Source organism: Petaurus breviceps, unplaced genomic scaffold (assembly GCF_028583685.1).
Source record: "Petaurus breviceps papuanus isolate PSGF00001 unplaced genomic scaffold, PetGlider_PUasm1.0 90686, whole genome shotgun sequence".
NCBI lineage: Eukaryota > Metazoa > Chordata > Mammalia > Diprotodontia > Petauridae > Petaurus > Petaurus breviceps.
The window spans coordinates 4,470,314-4,497,450 of NW_027187309.1; positions in this window are offsets into that span (position 1 = coordinate 4,470,314).

The following is a 27,137-nucleotide window of genomic DNA, read 5'->3' on the forward strand; positions in this document are numbered from 1 at the left end:
ATGGTATATAAGAAGCATGATCTACATGCTCTGAAAGGTCTGAAGCAAGATGGAAAGAGTAAGTATGAAACAAACAATTTTCTCTGTCTATGGAACATCCTAGCTAAATTCAGAAAGGCTTATCACCAGAAGTTGGCCATAAGGGAATTTTATCTAATTTTTATTTCTCCACCACATGTAATGAAACCATGTTGCACAGATATAAAGTTATCTTAATTAGAGGAGAGTCCTTTAAGATAAAAGAAAAACTTTATAAGTCTCCTGTGTATATCAATAAATGTACATACTGTTCTTTTTTTAAATTTCTTTTTGACATCCTTTACAAAAATAATCGACCAATAACTTTCTGAAAAAGATACCAAAACAAAAACTCCCAGAAATGTTGTAGTCAAATACCAGATCTCCTAGGTCAAGGAGAAAACATTGTATGTAACCAGAAAAAAGGAATCAAATATCACAGAGTCACAGCCATAATCATACAAGATTTAGTTCTTCCATGTTAATGAAGTAGAGGACTTGGAATATGATATTCTGGAAAGTAAAAAAAGTCTGGGACTGCAACCAAGAATAACCTACCCAGCAAAACTGAGTATAGGCATTTAATGAAATATAGGAAATCTGAGCAGTCCTGATGAAAAGACCAGAGATGAATAAAAAAAAATTGACTTTCAAATACAAAACTCAAAAGAAGCATATAAAGGTAAACATGAAAGAAAAATCAAAAGGCACTCAAAAAGTTTAAACTGTTGACCTTTCTATATGGGAAGATGATGTATGTATCTCCTAAGAACTGTATCATTATTCATTATTATGGCAGTTTGATTCTACATAGAAAGAAGGTGCAGGAATGAATTGATTATGTTGGGATGATGTAAAAAAATTCGTAAGTAAGAAAGAGGAATGCTCTGAAAAAAATGGGGAGGGAGAGGAAGAATGAGAAAAATTATCTCATAAAAAAGAGGTGCACAAGGAAGAACTTTTATAGGAGGGAAATGGGGGAAGCAGGCAATGCTTGAACCTCACTCAAATCAAAGTTTGTTAAAACAGAGGGAAATTATATATATACATATACAAACTTACTTGGCAACAGAAAACTGTCTTATCCAACAGGGATGTAAAAGGAAAAGGGTATAAAAGAAAAGGAGAGTGATAAAAGGAAGGACAGATGAAATAAGGTAGCAATCAGAAGCAAAACAAATGTTGGATGAGGAACAGGTTAAAGAGAGAGAAATGAATAAACAAAAGAAAATTGGATTAAAAATGCAATTAGTAACCATAACTGTGAATGATGAATGGGACAAATTCATAAAATAGTACTGGATAGTACCAAATTCTTTCTATGACACAAGTATGGTTTTGATGCTCAAATCAGGGAAATCAAAAGCACAGAAAGAAATCTAGAGACCAATTTCCTTAATGAATGTTGATATGGACACTTAAAATGATAACAAGTAGATTACATCAACATATAATTAAGATCATACACTATGGCCAGGTGGGATTTATACCAGTCATGCAGGTCTAGTTCAATATTAGGAAAAGTATCAGCATAATTTATCACATCAATAGCAAAAACAACAAAAATTATATGAGTATATCAATAGATGTATTTTTTGCCCTTTTTATTTAACAACATGGCTAATTTGAAAATATGTTTAGAATGAGTTCACATGTATCTTATTTCCTGTTTTTAATGGGTGTGGGAGGGGCATTAGGAAAGGAGAGAATTCAGAACTAATTTTTTTTTTAAATTAAAACAAAAAACAAAAGAATCAATAATAGGATTATCAGTTATAAATGAACTCTCAGGCTTTCCAATTTTAATGTCATTTTTTATTCTTCCCATTTCCTCTCCTGCTTCATAATCAGTTGCAAAGTTTGTAGTTCAAAGGCTTAGAAGTTAAAAGGATCTTAAAGGTCATCCAGTCTAACACCTTCATCTTACAGATGAGGAATCTGAGGCCTAAGGAGGAAAAGTTATTTGCTCAAATTTACATAGGTAGTATTTAAAGGGAATATATTGGTGTTTTCACTGTTACCTTGTCTCTTGTCAATTTTTGGTGATAATAATAATTAATAGCTATCATTTATATAGTACTTTAGTGTTTATAAAGAGGTATACAGAAATTATTTCATTTTATCCTCATTTTAGGAGGAAGCTGTTGTTTATATTATCATGTTAAAGATGAGAAAATTGAGGCATGTAGAATTTAGGTAACTTGCCCCAGGGTTAACACAACTTTGAGGCCAAATTTAACTTAGATCTTCTGAGATCTTCAGAGCCCATCACTTTGTACAATGTACTGTTTACCTACCTTTTATATGACACAAGATTTTTTGTCTCTGTTCCTTTATCTGAGTTAATATAGTCACAACCCTAATTCAAACCATCATTATCTGTCAACTGGGTTGTTACAATTATCTTCTTGGATAATCTGTACAATGCCAAAATATCTTTCATAAAGAACAGATGAACATGTCATTCTATTCAGGAAGCTTTTGGAATCAAATCACATAATATATCCCATATATGTTCTTTCCTGATTCCCTAACATCCTCCCTTTTTAGTGCTCTCAACCAAAATTACCTGTATTTATTTTGTATTGAATACTCTATGTGCATGCTATTTGTCATATGGTAAATTGTAAATACCTTGAAGACAGAATTTGTATGGAGTATAGCAAGTGCCTAGCACTCAGAACCTGCTTAATAAATAAATGTCAATAAGTTGAATGAAATGAGTTGAGATGAATTGAAGCCAAATGAATCAGAGAAGAAAGCAGATATCCAAAGAAGGCTTAAGGAACAGGTTAAAGAGAGAGAGATGAATAAACAAAAGAAAATTGGATGAAAAATGCAGTTAGTAATCATAACTGTGAATAATGAATGGGACAAATTCATAAAATAGCACTGGAGAGCAGAGGGGATTACAAACCAGAATACAATAATATGTTATTTACAAGAAACACACTTGAAAGAAAGAGACATATGCAGAGTCTGGAGTAGAATTGTAAACATCTTGAAGAGAGAGATTGTATGGAGTATACCAACTACCTAGCACACAGAAGGCTTTGGATCCAGGGGAGAAATGGTCACTCAGATTCTGTAATCATAAAAGCCCACATGTTTATCAAAGGACAGACAGAGTAACAGCACCTACAGGATTTATCTCTGAGGGGAAAATGGAGTATGGAACTGGCAAGAAAAGGTGAAAGTATAATCATGTTGAAATTCAGATAATAGTCTTTTAAGAAGGAGCAAGATCAGATGATCCAAAATGGCAGAAGGAGATAAGGTCATGAAATCTTTTCATCTTGAGATGACCAAGCCTAATCTGACCCAAGTGAGTTGTGATGGAAAGTCATTACCACTAATGGTTACCTTTAAGATTGCCTGTCTCCTTTTGTTTCATCACCTTGGTTGAGAATAAAAAGCATGTTTATTTTGATAGACAAGTTCTGAGCTCTATAAAACCAGACCAAAGACTTTCTTAGAAGATGCCAAAAGTAGTCTAACATTGTTACCCCAAGTTAGGTCAAATTAGATGTTTCCAATTCTTTCAGAGTTGCAATTAGGTGCCATGAGAAATGAATTTGCTAGTTCTTCATATATTAAATGATTTTAAAACTGAGTTAAATAAGTCTTAAGAACGAAAAGGCATGAATGCTCCAATTTAGTATTTTTATTACTACTTCATACTTATTAATCACTTAGATAGGTAGATTTGGCACTCCAGTACGGATTTCCTTCCAAGTTGATCTTGAAAATTCACTGTGACTATTAGTAGCCATTTGAACTCTTTTATAGTCATCTAATGGTAGTATTAATCTTGCAACTTTATCTTTTCCATAAGAATACCATGAGAAATTGTATAAAATTCTTTACTAAAATCTAGGTAAATTATATTTTTACCATTTCCTTATCAATCAATCAATCAATATTTATCAAGTACCTACTGTGTGCCCGGTGCCATACTAAGCACTAGGGTTACTGAAAGAAGCAAAAGACAGTTCTACCTGCCATTAAGGAGCTCATAACCTATTGGGACTTATTAATATTTGCCTTTCTTTGTTTTATATATTAGGTTAGCTTGGCAATACTTACTTCTTGACTAAATATCATTGACTATGACTATCATTTTCTTTTCCAAACAAGGCCTACTAACCACTTCCAACAGTGGGTGTACTCAGAGTTCTGGCCTAGAGCTTCTTCTCCATCTCTATACTACTTCACTTGTTGATTTCATTAGTTCCCATGGATTTTAATAATGATCTCCATGCTAAGCACTACCAAATCTACCTATCCTGCCCCATATTCTTTATTAACTTCTAATCTCATGTTTCCAATTGCTTTTCAGACATTTTGAACTGGATGTCCACTAGACACCTTAAACACAATTAGTCCTAAATCAAATTCATCTTCTCTCCTAAACCCTACCCTGCCCCCACTGCCCCCCCCCACATACACACCTTTCCTGTTACTGTAGAGGGCAACATCATCCTCCCAATTCCTCAGGCTCACAAACTAGGAATCATCCTGGACTCCTCACTATCTCTCATCCCCACCATATGCTAGCTATTGATAAGACCTATTGATTTCATCTTTGTAATTTCTCTCAAATACATTCCCCTCTCTTTTCCAACACTGATACCACTTTACTGTAGGCTTGGTCACCTCACACCTGGATTATTACAATATCCTGCCTGTGAATTTTGTGCCTCAAGTCTTTATCCATTCCAAGCCATCATCTGGTAAGCCACTAAAGTGATTTTTCTAAAGCATGGGTCTAATCCTGTTACTCTCCTACTCAAGAAACTCCAGTGACTCCCTCTTGTCTTCAGAATCAAATTTAAAAACTATCATTTGGCATTCACAGTCCTTCATAACCTAACCTTCTACCTGTCTAGTATTTTTACACCTTACTCCCTGACAAATACTTTTCTATCCAGTGGCAGTGGCTCCCTTGCTACCCCACAAATAAGACACTCCATTCCTACATTCTGTCTGTCACCTCTGCCTGAAATATTCTCCCTACTCTATTCTCCAACTATTGAACTCCTTGACTTAATTAAAGTCCCAACTAAAATCCTACTTTCTACAAGAAGCTTTCCAATGCCCAAATCTTCTTCTGTGTTTTTCCCCCTACTTATTCTGTATATGCCTTGCTTTGTGTATATTTATTTGTATGTTGCCTGATCTAATATGCCATTAGATTATAAACTCTTGAGGGCAAGAACTACATTTTGCTTCTTTTGGTATTCCCAATTCTTAGTAATTTCTGACAATAATTTGCAATGATTAGACACTGCCATTACTTATCAGAGCTTTGTTTTATCAGTTTTAAATATTTTATTTATGCTTTTAAAAATACCAATACTTTCACTTTCAGATGACTCTCTGTTCCTTTTCCTTGAAAATAACTTTCTTTTAAAAAATATTTTTCCCTCCCCATTGTCCTAGCAATGACTACCATTAGACATATCACACATAAACACACACAACACACACACCCACACATATATGTAAAGTCATTTTATACATTCTTCTATTTATCAATTCTTTCTCTGGATGCAGAGTCTTCCTTCATATGTCCTTTAATTTGGGTATTTATAATAGTCAAAATGACTTATTAACTCAAAGCTGTTCTGAAAACAATATTGCTATTATTATAAATAACTTTTTCTTGGTTCTGCTGATTTCACTCTTCATGCAAGTCTATTCATGTTTTTCTAAGATCGAGTTCAGCATTTCTTATATTACAGTAGTACTATATCACAATCATATACCACAGCTTGTCCAGTCATTCCTCAATAGATTTCTAGTTCTTTTCCATCACAGAGTTCCTATAAATATTTTAGAACATTCAGGTTCTTTTTCTTTTTCTCTAATCATCTTTTAAAATAGACCAAGTAGTGGTATTGCTGTATCAAAGGACATAGGAAATTTAATGACAATTCTAGATTGCTCTCCAAAATGGTTGGATCAGTTTACAATTTCAACAACAATGAATTAGTCCCAATTTTTCAACATCCATTCTAACATTTGTCACTTTCCCCTTCGATCATGTTACCTAATCTGATAGGAGTAAAATGATATCTCAAGGTTGTTTTAATTTTCATTTCTCTAATCAATAATATCAATAATGACTTAGAGCATTTTATGTGACTATAAATTGTGTTGATTTCATTATCATAAAACTGCCAGTTCATAAGCTTTGATCATGTATGAATTGAGAAATAACTCATATTTTTATAGATTTGACAATTCTTTATATATTTCAGATATGAGACCTTTATCTGAGAAACCCTAAAAAAAAGGTTGCATATTTTCTGTTTTCCTTCTGATTTTGTCTACATTTGTTTTAGTATTCTTCCTTTAGTATACTTTATACTACTTTAGTATACTTTAGGATACTTTCCAAGAAAGGTGGAATTGTACCCAGCTATGCTATTTGGGGAGATAAATTCAAATTAACCCTTACAGGATTCATGTTCTTCAGGCACAATTGCCGCCGAGCAATCTGTACAGTGTGCCCATGTAATGAATGATGTGAGCTAATTGCTTGTCATCTCAGGCCAGCTGTGAAAATAAGTTTATGTCACATTTCTGCAGTGACAGAAGCTGAGCAGACCAAACCCTCCAGAATCCAATTTGTTTTAGTTGTACAAAAACTTTCCAATTTAATGTAATTGAAATTATCCATTTTATACCTCACTCTGCTCTCTATCCCTTGTTTATTTATAAATCATTCACCAATCCAGATGTCTCATAATTAATATGTTCCGTGTTCTTCAAATTTTCTTGTAATACTTCTCTTTATGTCTAGGCCAGGTATCCATTTTGATCTTATCTTGGTAAATGGTGTAAGATATTGGTCTATGCCCTATTTCTGCCACATTGCTTTACAATTTTCCCAATAATGTTTTTGCTAATGATGAAGTCTTTTCCCAAAATCTTGTCTTTACATTTGTTAAATACAAAGTTACTATATTTATTTATTGCTGTAAATTGTATGTCTCATCTATTCCATTGACCTTGCTTTCTATTTCTTAGCCAGTACCAGATAGGTTAGGTAATTACCTAATATAGTTTAAGATCTGGTACTGCTAAACGTCTTTCCTCTATTTTTTTTCATTATTTCTTTTGATATGTTTGACTTTTTGTTCTTCCAAATGAATGTTTTCTTTTTTTTTAATTCAGAAAAATAATTTTTTGGTAATTTAGTTGAGATGACATTGAATATATAAATTAGTTTAGATAAAATTGTTATGTTTATTCTATTGGCCCTACCTACCCATGAACAATTAATATTTAATTATTTAAATATGCTTGTATTTATGTAAAAAGTTTTTAAAGATAACTTTGTCTATATAGCTCTTGGGTTTGTTTTGGAAGGTATACTCCCAGATATTTTATACTGTCTATAGCTATTTGAAACAAAGTATCTCTTACTATGTCTTCTTGCATGGCTTTGTTTGTGATATAAAGGAATGTTGATTATATGTGTGGATTTATTATATATTCTGCAACTTTGCTAAAATTATTCATTGTTACAGCTACCTTTTTAGTCTTTGGAATTTTCCAAGTGTATCACCATATATTCTTCAAAAAGAGTTAGTTTTAATACACCTGCTCTCTATTCTGATTCCTTCTATTTCTTTGTCTTATATCATTGCTCTTGATAGGATTTCTAATACAATATTGAATAATATTAGTGACAGTGGGCCTCTGTTTCACATCTTATCTTGGAAGGCTTCTAGCTTATCCCTATTACAAATAATGCTTGCTGAGGGATTCAGATCAGTGATTTTTATCAATATAAGGAAAAATCCACTGATGCTTATATTTTCAAGTGTTTTAATAAAAATGTGTTGTGGGGCGGCCAGGTAGCACAGCAAGTAAGAGCACCGGCTCTAGTGTTGAGATAGACCTGGAGATCGAATCCTTGGCTCAGACACTTAGCACCCACCCAGAAACACCTGGCCTTGTAACCTTGAGCAAGTTACTTAACCCCAGTTGCTTAGGGGTGGCCAGGTGGCTCAGCGAGTAATAGTACCAGGTCCAGTGTTGGGACGACCTGGAGATCGAATCCCGGGCTCAGACACTCAGTACCACACCCAGAAATAACTGGCCGTGTAACCTTGAGCAAGTTACTTAACCCTGATTGCTAAAAAAAAAAAAAAAAAAAAAAAAATTAGTGTTTTACTTTACCAAAACTTTTCCTATATCTATTAATATAATCACATTTTCTTTTAAACTATTATTATTGATATAATCAATTAGTTAATAGTTTTCTTTTTGTTATACCATCCCTGCATTCATGGTACAAATCCTACTTGGTCATAATGTACAATCTTTGTAATGTAGTGTTATAATCTTTTAGCTAGTATTTTATTTAGGATTTTTGTGCATTTCTACATGTTTCATCCTAACAGAATGTAAGCTCCTTCAGAGAATTAAAGTTTCATTTTCTCTTTGCACTTCCAGTACCTAGCAAACTGTCTGTGACATAGTAGATATTTAATAAATGCTTGCTGAAATTAATTGAACTGATTGAAATTGTAGTGAGTCAGTTTTTACCATAATGCCAAGAAAAATAGCAACCTTCTTAACAAGTAGAACTCTCTAAGCACTCAATAAGGGAAAGGGGTGGCGGGGGGGGAGGAATATAACAGAGGTAAGAGTTTTTCCATGGGGAAGCTTGTCACACTCACTCAAAAATCGAGTCAAACTGACTTTTAATGTATCTGAAGAAAGTGCAGCCAATGGAGTATATATGATTTGCCCAAGTACATGTAGTTAATAGCAGAATTGTTGTGACAATGGAAGTAGGACCTAATTTCTCCCACGTCCATAGAAGCCTTTCTTCTTCCTCTAGGAATTGTTCACAAAATCCGGATAAATGCAGGGTCAGGATTAGTCTTGCCATTTATAATAGCTGGTCTCCCATCCAAATATTAACATTGGCAATGCGATTATTTAATGAAAGGGAATTCCTTTTAATTAAAGGTACTTTCACCTTTGATGACATAATGTGGTTGGCAGTTGGGGTACAAGGTATCCAGTCTGGTCCTCATTCTTTCTTTGTAAAAAAAAATGTCTATTTTAATAAAATTGTTGTTGTCTAGCAGCAAGATTTTATTTAGTTAAATACTTCTGAAAAGGAAAATACAATAATGTGTTTCAAAAGAAGATTCATAACCCATCCATATCCTTGGGGAGAGATCAACTGCGATTAATTTAACTTAACACTGGATGTCACTGTTGCTATTTTATAATCACACAAAAGTATATTAGGAAAGAAGGGATGCCTAATCAATTCCCTCCAAATAACTTAAGAAACTAATTAGCATGTTATATTTTTATGGATGACAGCCATGAAGTCTCTTTAGGAAGGATGGTCCTTCATAAGAGGACTGGTTTCTTTTAAAGATAATGTGAGTGCACTTAAACACTTCCTATTAAGAGTGCACAACCCATGAATAGGTTGTTTTCTCAAAGCTCCCTCCACAGGTAATAAAAAGGCAGTGCATTCTTTGGTGTGCTCTGCATAGTCCATTAGGATACTTTCCAAGAAAGGTGGAATTGTACCCAGCTATGCTATTTGGGGAGATAAACTCAAATTAACCCTTACAGGATTCATGTTCTTCAGGCACAATTTCAGCCGAGCAATCTGTACAGTGTGCCCATGTAATGAATGATGTGAGCTAATTGCTTGTCATCTCAGGCCAGCTGTGAAAATAAGTTTATGTCACATTTCTGCAGTGACAGAAGCTGAGCAGACCAAACCCTCCAGAATCCAAATAGCTTTTCCAGGGTAGAAAGTGACATTTAATACATGACTTTTTTATGATAAACAAAACTAAAAAATGTTTGTGTTTCTTAGGTATGTACTGGAAACTTTATGAAGTTTTATATGATGAGGTATATTTTTAAGGGGATTTTTAATAACTTAATAATAAACACATAAGAGAGTGGGGTACATTATGAAAAGAGGGCATCAGGGTCAGGAAGACCAGGATTCAGTTCCAGTTTCTACCATATACTGACTGTATATAAGCCCAGGCAAGCCGCTCAACCCACGATAGTACCCCTAAACATTTCTCTAACACTTTAAATTTAAGAGAGTTGCTGATCTGTATTAGAGGGAGTTTCCATGTTGAAAATTCCATGTATCAATCAAATTACTAGTCTAGACTTTTAAAAAAATTCCTTTGACTTATAGAATCACATATTTAGAACTGTAAGCCATGCTAGAAGACATCTAGTTCAACCCCATCATTATACTAATGAGGACTTTAAGGCCCAGAAAGCTTCAGTCACTTGCACGAGGTCACAAAAATAATGAGTAATATAGCCAGTATTGAATCCAAGTACTCTAATTTCCAATCCAGGATCCTTTTTTTTAAATGCCCAATTTCATACAAAAGACTTTTCTGACCAATTTTAACAAGAATCCAGTTCCCACATAATTTTGCAATATGGTTAGATAAAGGAATTTTCTGGTTGACTAATAATTCTAATTAATTGAATAATTTAAAACTCCAAGAATCTCTGATTTCAGGGACATGAGTATTTACTCACTGAAATAGATTGAAACCTTGTAATAACTTGGTAGATAGATTTACAGATGTTAAAGAAAAATATTTTGCCACCATGAATCCCACATAATAAGTATCTTTGAACTTAACCAGGATTATTCTCAGATATTATATGTATTTTCTAGTACTAGGACTGTACTTAAAGACTTTCTAGTTCAGTAGGTTTTTCCAAAGCTTGTGCTTCACTGATAAAGTTTTGAGAAAGCTTTAACTGAGTTAAAGACCTAAGTTTGAATCTTGCCTCAGATACTTACCAGCTATATAATTATTTCTGGCAAGCCATTTAACTATTCTATGCCTCAGTTTTCTTATGTATAAAATTAGGGGGTTATACTTAATGGCCTCTAATTTCCCTTCCAACTCTAAGTCAATGATTCTAAGATGCTCTGAATCCAGGGTCAGTTCCACATGAAGGTGATGTATTGAAGCTGTTAGTGTCATAATAATAGAAATTTACTCTATATGCCACAAATAAGTTGTCAGTGGTTATGTAAATCGGTTAATCAACAAACATTTATTAAGCACATAAATATATAGCAGGCATGATGTTAAGCATAGAACCTTATTTTTTCTGTTTATATTGCCTTTACTGGTACCAGTACCAGTTTGGGGGACATATATCTCTATCATGACATGAAAAGGCCTATGTGGAGCATAGTAGGAAGCTGTGCCCTCATAGCATATGATCTGGCAGATACTACAAAGGCAGAAAGGCTTTGAGTCTGGGCTAAGCAATGATTTAGGTATCTTTCATCCAAAGACTGCCTTATTAAGAGGACTTACATGCATTAATCCCTTTGTAGTTTAAAAATACTTTATATACATTAACCCAGTTGAACTTCACAACAGGCTTGTATTAAAGAGTGAAAGCACCATTATCCTCGGTTTATAAATAGTGAAACTGAGCCCTAGGGAGTTTAAGTAACTTCCCTAAGGTCATATAGCTGATGGGAAAAGGGTAGAGCAAGATCTGAAGCTCTGACCTTCTGACTCCACATCTATTTTATAATTTATTATATAAAACACAGTCCCTGCCCTCAAAGAACTTAGGACCTAGTAGTGGAAAGCAATAGCAAATGAATAACTATGATTTAAGAAAGTACATAAGAGAATTCTTTAGGAAAAAAGAAATTTTCATTCTAATCTCCTGATTTCCCTGACTTTTTTCATATCCCAGCTAAAATTTCACCCTCTGTAAAAGCCTTTACCAATTCCCCTTCCTTCTTGATTATCACCAGTTTAATATACTTATACACACACATATACAAGACAAAATTGTTTATATGTGTGTATACATATGTATTTATAATTATATATAGGATATATGATAATTATTATGTATGACTACATATTATAGTTATATATATACACACAAATATATATGTAGTGGGTGTATAGTTTGTGCATAGTTTCTTCAAGATGTCTCCTCCATTAGACGGTGAGTTTCTTGAATGTAGTAACTTTTTTTTTCTTTGCTTTCTATCCTTAGGTTTTAGCATAGTGTTTGGCACAGAATAGGCATTTACTAAATTCATTTTGTCTTGTTTTGATCAGGGAAGGTTTCATAGAAGGCAAGACATTGGAACTTGAACTTGAAGGATACATGCAATTTCAGTAGAAGGAGTCTATATAGCGGACAAGTATTATTTAGAAGGAATAGCATAAGTAACAATGGGAAGCAATAAAGTACTTTGTTTGGTGGAAATGTATAGAATATGAAAAAGAACAATGAGATGAAATGATAGGGCCAGATTGTAGAAGGCCCTGGGCATTAAATTAGAAAATCTGGCCTTTATTTGGGAAACATTTGGGAACATTGGAAGGTTTTTGGCAGGAGAAGGAAAATTAGTATTTCTACAAACATCATCTGTGTCTTCTTTTACAGATTAAAGATAAAATACTTTTTGTGACATTTTTTTTGGGAAAAGTACTCTTAACAGATGTCTAAGAACCATCTCTTCTTAGATGAAAAATCAAGGATGCCTAGCTTATCACTCATATGGCCATTCCTAAAGTTTGAGTATTTGACAGATACAACCTTTCTCTAAGTACTAGACTGAAGTTGGAATTCATAGAACCATATCTTGGGAGAATTAGCAGATGTGCTGGACTTTCAAATGAAGTGGAATAAATGCGGGGGGGAGTTTTGTCTTTGTCTGAAGTTGTCTAATTGCAGTAACTAGGAAGGCACTAGAATCGCCTTAGTCATTTCAGTATGGAAAATGAATTTCAATAACAAAACTAGCTGCTGTTTTCCTAAACATCAGCATATAAGAAAACAAGTCTTTTCCTTTTAAATAATTGATGTGATTCTAAAATATGTAAAAGTTACAGTTCCCATTACAATTTAATGCAGGCTCTCTTTTATTATAAATGAATATACTTCAGAGTATTAAGTGTTGCTAGAATAAAGCAGTTCTAATTAAACTGAAGTATTTTACATCTGTAAGTGTGCAAATTAATCATCCATATTATAGTGAATGTGACCTGGGTATAGATTACACTATGCTGAACTAGAAAATTATCATTTTCAAAATGTTAACATATTTTTAATAAATAGAATTAGTTCCATATTTGGACCACATTTTTTTGTGGTGTATTTTCAATCTCCTTAACTCTTTGATTGGTAATTGAGGACCTTACACTTAGTCTCAGAAGAGGAATTTAATGATACTTTGTAGAAGATGGTAGGATCCTTTTAGCTCATTCTCTTCATTATGCATGTTAATGTGGTACAAAAATAGCACAAATAAATTGATCCACATATAATGCCAGCACCTTTTTTTTTCTTGCAATAGTTTTATCTAATGATTTCCTATTCCACTAAGCATTTTTATTAACTGGTAAAAAAAAATTATTAGAATTAAGGCTTGTGATTTTCATCTCCTTTCTATTCCCCTTTCATTGTCCACCTTGCATGGAGTGTGCTAATGAGTCATACCATCATGTAGAGACAAGAAAGGAAAAAAAAGTTAATGACTACAAATCCTTTACAAAATGGAAAATTAGTCCTTTCATGACCCAGGATATTCAAACTCTAAGCAGAAGGGAGGAAAATTCCTTTTAGATAGCCTATTTCTCCAAGCACAGTTCATTTGACTTCTTTGAGTTCTTTTAATTTAAAAAAAAAGTCAGTGTACCTAGTTATTTGTCACAATTGAGCTGGTAGTTCAAAATAGGTAGATTAGGTATACATCTACACTGTCTGATTCACTGATACTCAAACCTGATTACTCAACTGTACAACCACATTGTTCATTCTATTTTGAAGACCTAAATGGCTCTGTTACTACCACCCAGTCTAATTCCTTGTAATATAACCTCTATTTTACATCATTTGAATACTTTCCAAAGGCATCTTACCACTTTTAATTTCTCCTTGTTTTAGTTGATCCTTCACACAACTTCCTTATTAATGTTACTAATGTTTAACTCTTATCAATGCAAAATATCATTTAATATTTATATGGCTTAAAATATTAAGTGTTTCCTTATTAAATATCAGAATAAGAGATTCAGAGTAGCAAGGGATCTTGGGGTAATCTAAGTGAACTTGTACCTGAAAAAGAATTTCTTCAGTGACATTTCCAATAAGTGGTTATTCAACCTACTTCACATGAGAGAAGGGAACCAATTTTCCTTTGACAGATACCAGTGTTTCAAGCAGCTCCAATTTAGAAGGCATTTTCTCCAGTTATTTTAAGCTGAAATATTTCCCCACAGAATATACCTACTTTCCCTACTTATGGGGTGAAAGCTGAAGATTTGTTCCATAAGACCATCTTTTTAAATAGTCAAAGAAAATGACAATCCCAACTTGAGGGCACACTCTCTTGAGGACAGGCGTTTTCTTGCAGTTTCCTGCTATCCCTTTGATTTTATTTTTTTTTCAGAATTAAAATTCCTCTAGTGGTAGGGAACTCCCAGAAATGAAAATCCCTTCTACCGATACCAAATAGTAACTGTTTTTCAGCATATTATCTTGTTGCATTAGGCACTTAAAGGATATTTACTCAGTCACACAGCCAGTATATGATTGAGGGAAAAATGAACTGATGTCTTACTCCTGAGATGGCTCCTTAAACATTATTCTATATTATATCTAAAAGTAAGAACTCAGAAACACCTGAATTCAGATCTAGCCTCAGACATAAACTAGCTGTGTGAACCTGGGTAAGTTACAACTTGTCTGACAGCTTCTTCCTTTGTAAAGAATGGGGATAATTATAACACTTACCTCCCAGGGTTGTTGTGAGGATCAAATGTTTATTTGTAAAATGAATTGAAAACCTTAAAACAATAAACAAATGCTAGTTACTATTATTATTGTGATTAGAGTTAGGCTCACAAACTAACACACTGCTTCATTGCAGTATCTTTTGTGAGCCTAACTCTAATCATAATAACAATAAGTTTGGATTCAACTATCACCTCTGCCACTCAAAAGTTGTGTAACCATGAGATTAAATTCTCCAGACTCTTTCCTCTCAGCTAAAAATAGTAATAAATTCCCAAGAGTTGTTGTGAGAGAAGTCTTTAGTAACTTTAAATAAAACCCAAATGCCTCACCCTCCACAAACTTATCTTTCCAAATTAATCTAGTACTATTCTTTCTTTTACTCTATGCTCCAATGAAACTTTCCCACCCACAATGAACTTTCCCTGTGCATTTCTGCTTCCATACTTTGCAAATGCTCTTCCTTGAGAACATGCTCTGCACTCCCATATCTACCTTTTCATTTTCCACCCATCTTTCAATATCTGTCTCCATGGGGACAAATTATCTCATGTTCACCCATGAAACTTCCATATTACTTTATATCTTTCTTAAACACTTAAATTATATTTTTATACATGTCTTATCTCCCATAATATATCATAAACACATTTTAAAGCTAGTTGAGCTGTGATATAGTAGATAGAGAGCTAATTGGAATCACAAAAGACCTGTATTTGATGTCAGTCTCTTGCACTTACTAGATGTGTGGCCAAAGATGACTGATTAAACTTCACTAAGACTCTATTTGCTAATCTAGAGGCAGCTGTATAGCACAGTGGATAGAGTTCTGGACCTGGAGTCAGGAAGACCTGAGTAAAAATATAGCTTCAGATACTATCTAGCTCTATGTGATACTGGGCAAGACACTTAACCTGCATGCCTCAATTTCTTTCATTGAGAAATGGGAATAATAAAAGCACATTATTCAAAGAGTTGTTTTGAAGATCAAGTGAGATTAATGTAAAAAGCTTAGCAAAGTGCTTAGAAAAAAAATACGTGCTTAATGCACAATTTTTTCCCTTCACTTCCCATTCTTTTTTTTTCAAATCAAATGCTTTATTAATTTCTGGTTTATATCATTCTTTTCAACCAGATTTTGAGTTACATTTTTTCCCCATTTTTCCCCTATCCACTGCCCCAAAATAGTTATCCCACTACATATCCCCTCCTCCAATCTGCTCTTTCCCATATTTTCTCCCATGTCCCCTTCAACTTACCAGTAGGGCATGGTGGATCTCTATGACCCAATGCATGTATATCTTATTTCCCAGTTACATATAAAATAATATTAATAAAAGTAATATATACTTTTTAAACATTTGATTTTAAAATATTGAATTCCAGATTCATTCCCTTCCTCCCTTGTCACCCACCCTTACTAGGAAGATAAGCAATTCAGTATAGGTTGTACATGTCTGCAAAACATTTCTATAAGGATATACTGTAAAAGGCTGACTATATTTCCCTCCCTCCTATCCCACCCCCCACTTGTTCTATTCTCTACTTTGATCCTGTCCCTTTTTAAAAGTGGGTGCTTCCAACTTCCCTCTCCCCCAGCCTGCCCTCCCTTCCATCATCCCCCCTCTAATCCCCTTCCCCCCTACTTTCCTGTAGGGTGAGATACCCTATTTAGTGTGTATGCTATTTCCTACCAAAGCCAAATTCCACAAGAATAAAGTTGACCCATTGCCTTTTGCCTTCCTGTTCTTCCCCTCTGTTGTAACCATTTTCCCTTGCCTCTTCTATATGAGATACTTTACCCCATTCTGTCTCTACCCATCTCCTCTCATTATATTCCCCTCTCACCTCTTAATTTCAATTTTTAAGTATCATCCCTTCCTATTAAATTGGGCCTGTGCCCTTTATGTGTATGTGTAAACATATATACACACACTCACATATGTATTCATATGCCCATTTACCCTCTGATATAGACATATATATATATATATATATATATATATTTCGATTCCCTTCGACTGTTCTCATACTGAGAGAAGTTTCATAAGTTACGATTACTGTTTTTCCATGTAGGAATCTAATAGAGGAGGCTTCAGAGAGGGCACCCAATGAATACCTCTAGCAAAAGAGAAAATCCCAGTGTTTGATACGAAGCTCCCCTGTCTGGTAACAGAGTCCTACTGTAGCAAAAATCCCAAAAGCCAAGTAATTGAGTGGCAACATGACCAGGGAAAGGAAGCAAAGCAAACAGAAGAATATGACACTAGATTCCTATTTTGGCAACAAAAAGGATCAAAGCATGGAACAGGAGGAAGACAGTGAAGTCAGAACTCCTGCACCAAAAACTTCAAAGGAAAACACAAGCTGGTTGCAGTCCATAGAAGACCTTAAGAAGCAGATAAGAAAAGTGGAAGAAAAACTGGGAAGAGAAATGAGAATGATGCAAGAAAATTATGAAACAACAGTCAAAAGCCTGAGGAAAATAATACCTTAAAAAATAGGCTAACTCGAATGGCAAAAGAGGATCAAAAAGGCAATGAGGAGAAGAATGCCTTAAAAAGCCAAATTTGCCAGATGGAAAAAGAACCTCAAAAGCTCACTGAAGGGAATCGTTCCTTCAGAATTAGATTGGAGCAAATGGAAGCTAATGACTTTATGAGAAATCAAGACGCTGTTAAACAGATCCAAACAAATGAAAGAATGTGAAATATCTCATGGGAAAAACCACTGACCTGGAAAATAAATCCAGGAGAGATCATTTAAAATTATTAGAATATCTGAAATCCATGACCAAAGAAAGAACCTAGAAATCATCCTTCAAGAAATTCTGAAGGAAAACTGCCCTGATGTTTTAGAACCAGAGGGCAAAATAGAGATTGAAAGAATCCACCGACCACCCCCTGAAAGAGATCCCCAGAAGAAAACTTTTAGGAATATTATAGCCAGGTTTTGAAATTCCCAGATAAAGGATAGAATATTACAAGCAGCCCGGAAGAAATAATTTTAATATTGTGCAAACACAATCGTGATAACTCAGGATCTGGCAGCTTCTACACTGAGGGATCGAAGGGCTTGGAATATGATATTCGGAAGATCAAAGGAGCTGGGATTAAAACCAAGAATCACCTACTGAGTATCATGTTTCAGGGGAAAATATGGTCATTCAATGGAATACAGGACTTTCAAGCATTTTTGATGAAAAAACCAGAGTTGAATAGAAATTTTGACATTCAGATACAAGATGCAAGAGAAGCTTCAGAAGGTTAAAAGGGAAAAGCCATCATAAGGAACTTATCAAAGTGAAAATAGTTGAAGGGAATAGTTAGGAATTATACTTAAAAGGTGAAATGAAGAAGTGAGAGAGGAATATAATGAGAGGAGATGGGGAGAGATGGAATGGCATAAACTATCTCATATAGAAGGGGCAAGGGAAAATGGTTAAAATAGAGGGGAAGACTAGCAAGGCAAAAAGGAATGGGTCAAACTTATTCTCATGGAATTTGGCTTGAGGAGTGAATGAAATACACACTAAATAGGGTATCTTACCCTACAGGAGAGTAGGGGGGAAGGGGATGAGAGGGGGGATTATGGAAGGGAGGGCAGGCTGGGGGGGGGGGAGTTGGAAGCACTCACTTTTGAAAAGGGACATGATCAAAGTAGAGAATAGAACAAGTGGGGGGTGGAATAGGAGGGAGGGAAATATAGTCAGTCTTTTACAATATATCTACTATGTTAATGTTATGCATTAGCTACACATGTACAACCTATACTGAACTGCTTATCTTCCCAGTAAGGGTGGTTGACAAGGGAGGAAGGGAATGAATCTGGAATTCAAAGTTTTAAAATCAAATGTCTTAGATAGATAGATAGATAGATAGATACTATTATTAATACTATTTTACATGTAATTGGGAAATAAGATATACAGGCACTAGGGCATAGAGATCCACCATGCCCTACTGGGAAAAGCCGAAGGGGATATGGAAGAAGATATGGGAGAGAACAGATGGGAGCAGGGGATATTCTGTGGGCCTGCTATTTTGGGGAGATGGGTAGAGGAAAAATGGGGAGAAAATTTGCAACTCAAAATCTGGCAGAAATGAATGATGTAAATCAGAAGTTAATAAACCATTTGAAAAATGAAAAATAAAAAGAACATAGCTAAGATTTAGTGTTAGCTGTTATGTATAAGGCTTTAAGGAAAGTGGACTTAAAGGCCTGAAAGGATTTTTATGTCAAAAGAAAAGGAAGATCAGGCCAGTCTCTAAATGCAAAAGATATTAAAGTGAAAAAAAAGAAAAGAGTACAAATAAATGTATATTCAAAAAGTCACATGAAGCCCAAGATATGTTGAGAGACACTGAGGATACCTTGCAATTTCTTCTTCTTATAGAGGAGGTATTAGGGAATATCAACAGTCATGGGAAAAAGAAGGTTCAGGTGTGTTAAAATAGTCAGAAAAAAAATTTTCAAAATGGAGAGACAATGACTTTGTTTCTGTATAGAAGAGAGTAAGAAGAATATCTTCTTCATCTTTGTTGTTCCCATCAGTACCTAGCACAATGTCCTCCTCAGGCTTGCATAAAGTAGACACATAATTGTAGACAATTCCTGTGGTATTATAGCAGCATATTTAGTGATACCACAGGTGGGTATCACCCTAAGATTGTCACTAGTGGTGTTCTGGTGTGGTCACACTGAAAGCACATTCCACTGTTAATCTTCCAGGTGTATATTACCAGTTCTTTTTCAATTCTACAAACTGTCATGAGCTGTACCTTAGTGCTGCTCTTTTGATTCAGAGTCAAATCTGTTGATTTTGTAGGGGGAAGAGAAGTTATTTTCTCCTCTAAATCTAGGGATATTGAATTTTCAGGTATGTAAAGGACATTTATCTCCATTAACCAGAATTCACTCCCTCTCCTACTCCTCAAGATATACCTTTAGATACATTATCCAGAAATAATTTCTAAAAATAAAAAAAAGTTAGATAAAAAGTGTTATCAGACTAAAAGCATGAATTTGTCTTTTCAACAAAGATATGTCATTGTGATAACCACAAACCAAAAGATTAACTGTATTCTAGCATGTGATTCACTAAAAGAAGTACATAAATATATGTATATACTATTAAGTGAAGGAAAGGAAAATAATTGTCTAATAATCAATGAAATCTTTAAAATCTGTCTTAAACCATGATTATAAAGAAAATAAAGTATAAAATATACTGACAAAATAATGGCTGTAATAGTACCTCTATTAACTATCTCGAAGTATTGTTGTGATGCACAAAAGAAATATTGGATACAAACTACTTTGCAATTTTAAAATGCTTTAGAAATGTGAGGTATTACTATTACTTTTACAAGAGTATCTTCCTTAGTACTTAGCATAGGATTTTGAACATAGTAAAAACTTAATCAATGTTTCTTGGTTCCAGTGTTCATTCAATAATCAATATTATTCGTTCAAATTCACAAGGCAATGCCATATGATATATTAAATATATACTATATTGCAAAGACAAAAAGTCAACACTGCCATCTGCAAACCCTAGAGTCTTGCAGAATTCTCCTTACACGAGATGTCTGACATCCAAAAATGTTTGGACTAAAACTTCAGACAGGAATTGACTAATGGATGAGTCTATCATTCATATTATGTTGTACAGTTGTGTGGACAATCTATAGGACTAACATATCAGGACATATCTTTTAGAAAAATACTGATAATAAATGATAAAGAGGACCCTTATTTGAACAGGAAAAGATGGGGTTGGATTGCTTTGGTCAAATTGGACGTACTTTTTAATAATTCCTGAAGCACAGAACCACTTTTTTTTTTTAACATCAGTATTTTGTCTTTTTATCCCCAGCACCTGTTATACTGCCTGGTGTATAGTGGGCACTTAATAAATACTTGTTGATTGAACAATAAAGTCTTTCTTCTCCCTTCAAATTATCCATTTATCTGAGTGAATTGATGCTACCACCTTGTTATTTTGGCACCATTTAAATACAATCTTAATTATTACATGCTGCTTCTTTTGGCTCATGCAATGAGATAAAAAATATTGCCTTTTGGTGCCATGTAATAAAACACTGAGAAAGCTATTCCATAGAAAATCCAGAATTGTTTTTTTTCCCTTCTTTGTTTCCAACAGGTTAACAGATTTGGAAATCTCCAGATCAAAATTCTTTAGACTTGTTTCTTCATCTGCCATCAACCAATCAATCAGTAAACTTTTCTTTATGCTTACAATGTACCAATCTCTGTGCTAACCATTGGAAAGTGGGGGCATTAGAATAGATGATTTCTAAGATCAGTCCCAACTCTAACACTCCATGAATATATGCATTTATATCTTTGACCTATGTTTTAATATTTCTTTGGAATTTAAAATGACAGTAACTCAAACCCAAAGCTATTTGAATAGATAACAAAGAAAATAATAATATATTTAATAAAAATGTACCATCTCAAATGATCACTGTCTCTGAACAGCCCAAATTATTGGAGCATTAATAGTAGACTTTTTATTCAGGGCCAAGTTGACCTGAAAAACATATTTTGGTGTCCAATTATCGTTTTGATATGTCAGCAAATCCATGATCTTATTGATTGGGGTATTGTTTCCCATTCTGTCCATTCCTTTTCACCTTGTGTAATTCTTGTCCAACATGCTTTCATAATTTCAGGATTACAGGGTAATAGTAAAGATTAAACCTAATTAACAAAGGCCTTCCTCCAGGTGTTTTAATATTTTATTCATTCTAGTGTCATACTTGAGCTCTCTACCCCTCCATTTCATGAGATAATCAGCCTATCACATTTCCAGTTATGCATGTCAATCATCAACAAGCTTTTATTAAGCAATAACCATATTCTAGGTACTATGTTAATAACTGGGAATTCAAAAAAAAAAAAGTCCCTATCCTTTAAGAGCTCACATTCTTTTTTTTGGAGGGGGCAAGGCAAGGCAATTGGGGTTAAGTGACTTGCCCATGGTCAAACAGTTTGTCAAGTGTCTAAGGCCAGATTCGAATTCAGGTCCTCCTGACTTCAGGGCTGTTACTCAATTCATTGTGCCACCTACCTGTACCAAGAACTAACACTCTAATGTGGGAGAGAAAATGTACATTTCTGAGTTTATGAGGAATATATTCAAATTACATTTTAGATAATTTCAGTGGGGATGGCATGAGTATCTGGGGAAACCAGGAAAGATCTATAGAAGGTGACATGCAAAATGAATCTTTGAGGGAGCCATGCAATTTAAGAGATAAAAAGAAGAGAAACAGCATCCTAGGTTTGGGGGATGGCTCTTGTGAAATGGAACGAAGAGAGCGATTTAAAGTTGTATATGTAAGGAAGACCAAAAAGGTTAAAGTAGCTGAAGTATAGAGTATGTGGAGGGGAGCAAAATACTAAAAAGACTGGAAAGGCAGAAAGGAATCTGGTTGTAAGGAGTAATAAATGCCACAGAGATGAATTCTTTATGTGGTCCTGGGGGTTATAAGGAGCCATTGGATTTTATTAATTGGGGAGTAACCTAGTCAAACTTATGGGCTAAGAAAATAATGTTGGCAGCTCAGAAAAGAATAGATTTAGTGAGGAGAGACTTGAAGCAGAGAGATCAACTAGAAGGTTATTGCAGTAGTCCAGGTGAGAAGACATGAGGGCCTGAACCAAGGTGATGACTATGTATGTCAATAGAAGAGAATGTACATAATAGATGCTGTAAAAGTAGAAATGATAAGATGACAACAGATTGACGACAGTAAAAAATCAAGGATGGTATGGAAATTGTGAGCTTTGGTAACTGAAAGGATGAGAGCGCTCATGACAATTATGGAAAAGTTCAGAGGAAGTTAGGGTGTGAGGGGAGAAAGATAATAAGTTCTCTTTTTGGTCATTTTGGATTTGATAAACCTTTAGGGCATCCAGTTCTCTGAGATGTTGAAATGACAGTGGTTCATGTGGAACAGGAAATGAGTATGGAAATTAAGCATGGAGAAGGAGAGAGAGAGAGCTATATCTATACATATATGCATATTATGATAATAATTAAAATAACTAGCTTTATGTAGTGCCTTAAGGTTTACAAAGTGCTTTACAAATATTATCTTTTCCTCACAACAACCCTAGGAGGTACATCCCATTATTATCTCCATTTACAGATGAGGAAAATGAGGAATAGAATGGTTAAGTTACCCAAAGTCATATAGTCGTACGTATCTAAGGTCAGATTTGAGCTCAGGGTGATGGTATTGTTAGTGATTTTGATGTGAATAATAAACAATTAAAGTATATTTTAAACAACAGCCAAATATAGTAGTGTCATGAAAATGCAGAGAAGAGAGAGTCCAGGAGGTAGAAATCAACAATATCAAATGGTACAGAGAAATCAAAAAGGATTAAGAAAAGGCCATTATATCTAGTATTTAAGAGATAATTGGTATCTTGGAAAAGAAGACTCATAGGTGAATGGTGGGATCAGAAACCAAATTTCAGAAAACTTAGAAAAGAGTGTAAAGGTAGGCAATATATATATATATATATATATATATATATATGTGTGTGTGTGTATGTATGTGTGTGTGTATATATATATATATACATATATATATATATACTTAGTATAGCAGGTTTTCTCAAAAAGTAGTTGGGAAGAGAAGATATATAGCATATATATATATATATGATATATAAGGAGGAGGATATAAGTGAGTGAGTTTTTAGGATGGGGGGAAATTTGAATATTTTTGTTAGCTACAAGGGAAGGAATTAGTAGAGAAAAAGAAATTGAATGTAAGGGAGGGTGGGAATGATAGTAGATTAATCTGTTGGAGAATGAGATGGGAACAAGTGTATAAGTGTTGTTCTTGACAAAGAGAAGGACCATTACTTTTTGTCTTAAAAGTAAGGGAGGATGGGGGGGGGATAGAAGGAGATGTCTGAATCATTTAGATGAGGAGAAGGGAGAAGAGGGAGCTTTTTTTGAATAAGCCTGATTTTTTTTTTTCATTTAAATGTGATATAATGCCCCTAGGTACTTAAAGCAAGAAGAGATAGGGCAATTGAAGATTTAGGAAAGAAGAAAAGGTTTTGAACAGCAGCTATGAAGGGTGGGATTGCAAATCAGTTGAGGAGAAGATAGAATGATTAGCTTGTTATAATGACGACCCAACTGAGATTGAATAACATATATTTGCAGTGTGCCCAATCAGCATGTCTTTACAATTTTCCAAAAAAAATAGGACTGAAGAAGCATATTATGATAATAATCTAAGGCTGTGATTTGACAAGGAGTGACCAGTTCTGAGAGGAAAAGGGATTCAAGAGTAGAAGATAGGATCAGGTTGAATTGCTTCACTAAGGTACAAAAATACAGGAGGGAGGAGATCCTAGGCAATGTAGGTATGATGACCTGCAAAAGAAATGAGGGAAGGACAAAATGAAGATCAAGATGAGGAAGAACAGGGATAGATGTCTAAAAGCATGAAGAAAGATTATTCAAAAATATGATTAAATAAAGAAATTTAGAGTTCATGAACATGGAAGTGGAATGTTTGTAGGTGATGTCAACAATAAATATTGTTATATAGCTGAGCTCTAGTAGAGGAGTAGGGCATAGGGATTTTGTAGGTTGAAATGGCTTTCATACATTTATGTGAATAAAGAAAGGAGTGAAACCTGGCATATTAAGAGGGACTCACATATATAGTGATGGAACTGTCAGTGTATCTGGCTCAAAGGGATGCAGAGTAGATATGTTTAGTCTCTTCTTCCTCTACCACTCTCCAAGAGTTACTTTCATTCCTCCCAAGAGGGGAAGCAGAAGTTGGGGCCAAACATCACTACTCTGTTTTCCTCAGAGAGAGGTAGTACTGGACTAGAAATATATGTAACTATTGAATAGATTTATAATAATAAATCAATGAACAAATAAAGGAATAGAATCTATTCCTTTAAATGTTGTTTGTTTGTTTGCTTTTTTGTTTTTTGGAGGGGTTAAGTGACTTGCCCACAGCTAGTAAGTGTTGTGTCTGAGGTCACATTTGAACTCAGGTCCTCCTGACTCCAGGGCTGGTGCTCTATTCACTATGCCACCTAGCCTCCCCTTTAAATGTTATTTGTCTAGATGATCCATGATAAAGAAAGAGGAAAATAGCTTCTACATTTTTTGTGACCTGCCCAAAATCCTTTGGTGTGCCCATGGCCTCTAAATAGTTCATAGGCTACAAGCTGTGCAGGCCTGGTCTAGAGGATATGATTAGGTTCAAGCTAACTTTTGTTCTCTATGTCATTTTGTGGGAAGAGAAGGACCTTGAGTTCTATATTCAAGGCTTGATGCCTTCTCTACCTAATGAGTACACATAGCAAAGAAATCCATTTATTCAAATCACAGCAAAACAGAAATGAGAGAAGGTATACATTAAAGAACAAATACCAGACAATATAGAATCAAGGATCTGTCCTATTTGGAGTAGGTAACTCAGCTGAACTAAGAGAGAGGGTCCTGGAGTTCAGTCAACTGAAAACTTTCCAAAGTCTCTAGAACAGCAGGCTGGGAATAGGGACCTAATGGAGACTGGCCACCTCCTCTCATGTCTTTCCAATCTTGTCCTGTAGCAGCTGGGGGCTGCCATGAAGTGAAGTGGGCCTGTTACATCTTCTCTCAAAACTGGAAACTGATTCAACACTCAAAGAAAACATGAAGCTTGAAAATCTTAAAAGGGTGACTCAGAACTGAAGCTTTCTGTCTCTTGACAACTCTGCCCCACTTCTCATATAGCGCAGGTCATTCATCTCCACCAATGGAGTCCCATACAATTGGACTTTGAGACAGGAGTTACATATAGGCTCATGACTACTAATGTTAAGCCAAAGTCTATTTATATTTATCGTGAATCTTTTGGATTATCTAAAATTTTAATTCCTCAGACAACATAATGTTCTCTGATTTTTAGTCATTTAGAATCAATACCACAATAGTGTTGTTAATAGATGGGTTTTAGCAAAAGGAAGAAATTTGGACTTGTTAAAATGACACAAATTTCTAAAATACGGTCCAACATATTCTCTTTATTTCATTACACACATCATTGTCCATCTATAATGACTTTCCAAAATTTATGTACTGATAGAAAATTCAATAGGCTTTCCATTCAACTGTGTGTCATAGTCTGGGCAAAAAGCATACTTAATATATTTTCTTTTCTGATTGGATTGTTAAGCTGATCTCTTTAAAACAGTCATGGTTTTCATTAGGGAGTTTTTTATGGGAGAATATGATCATAAATTTAGAACTAAAAGGAATTCAGTGGTCAATGAAGCCCATCCTCCCACCCCCATTGAGAAGAGCCATCTATAGTACAGGGAAGTTGTGACCTGTCACTTAATACATTTGTCATAAAATTAATAAGTGTTTTAGGCAAAATTTGAACCCATGTATTCTTGACTACAAGATAGTCTATCTGCTATACTATATTACTTCTGTTGTTTTGGGGTTTGATGAAACCAGGATAATATAATCCATAAATAGGAGTATGTGGAGGACTTTGCCATATGTAGTATATTACTCTTCCAGAGGGCATCCTCCATAACAATAGCAAATACCTTTGAAAACTTATGCTTTCTCCTTGTATGTCTTCTTTGATATAGATAATCAGCAGACTTTGGAACAAAGATAATTTTATATTTGTGTCTATGAAGAAATCATATATGATATTAACAGATGCAGAGTACACACTTTGTTGAAGAAGTCTTTATTTTGAATTTAAATTGTTTAAATTTGTTTTTATTTTTTTAAAATATATATATTTAAACATTTGATTTTAAAACTTTGAATTCCAGATTCATTCCCTTGCTCCCTTGTCACCCACCCTTACTGGGAAGATAAGCAGTTAAGTGTAGGTTGTACATATGTAGCTAATGCAAAACATTAACACAGTAGATATATTGTAAAAGACTGACTATATTTCCCTCCCTCCTATCCCACCCCCCACTTGTTCTATTCTCTACTTTGATCCCGTCCCTTTTCAAAAGTGGGTGCTTCCAACTTCCCTCCCCCCAGCCTGCCCTCCCTTCTATCATCCCCCCTCTCATCCCCTTCCTCGCTACTATCCTGTAGGGTGAGATACCCTATTTAGTGTGTATTTCATTCCCTCTCCAAGCCAAATTCCATGAGAATAAGGTTGACGCATTCCCTTTTGCCTCCCTATTTTTCCTCTCCATTTTAACCATTTTCCCTTGCCCCTTCTATATGAGATAGTTTACCCCATTCTGTCTCT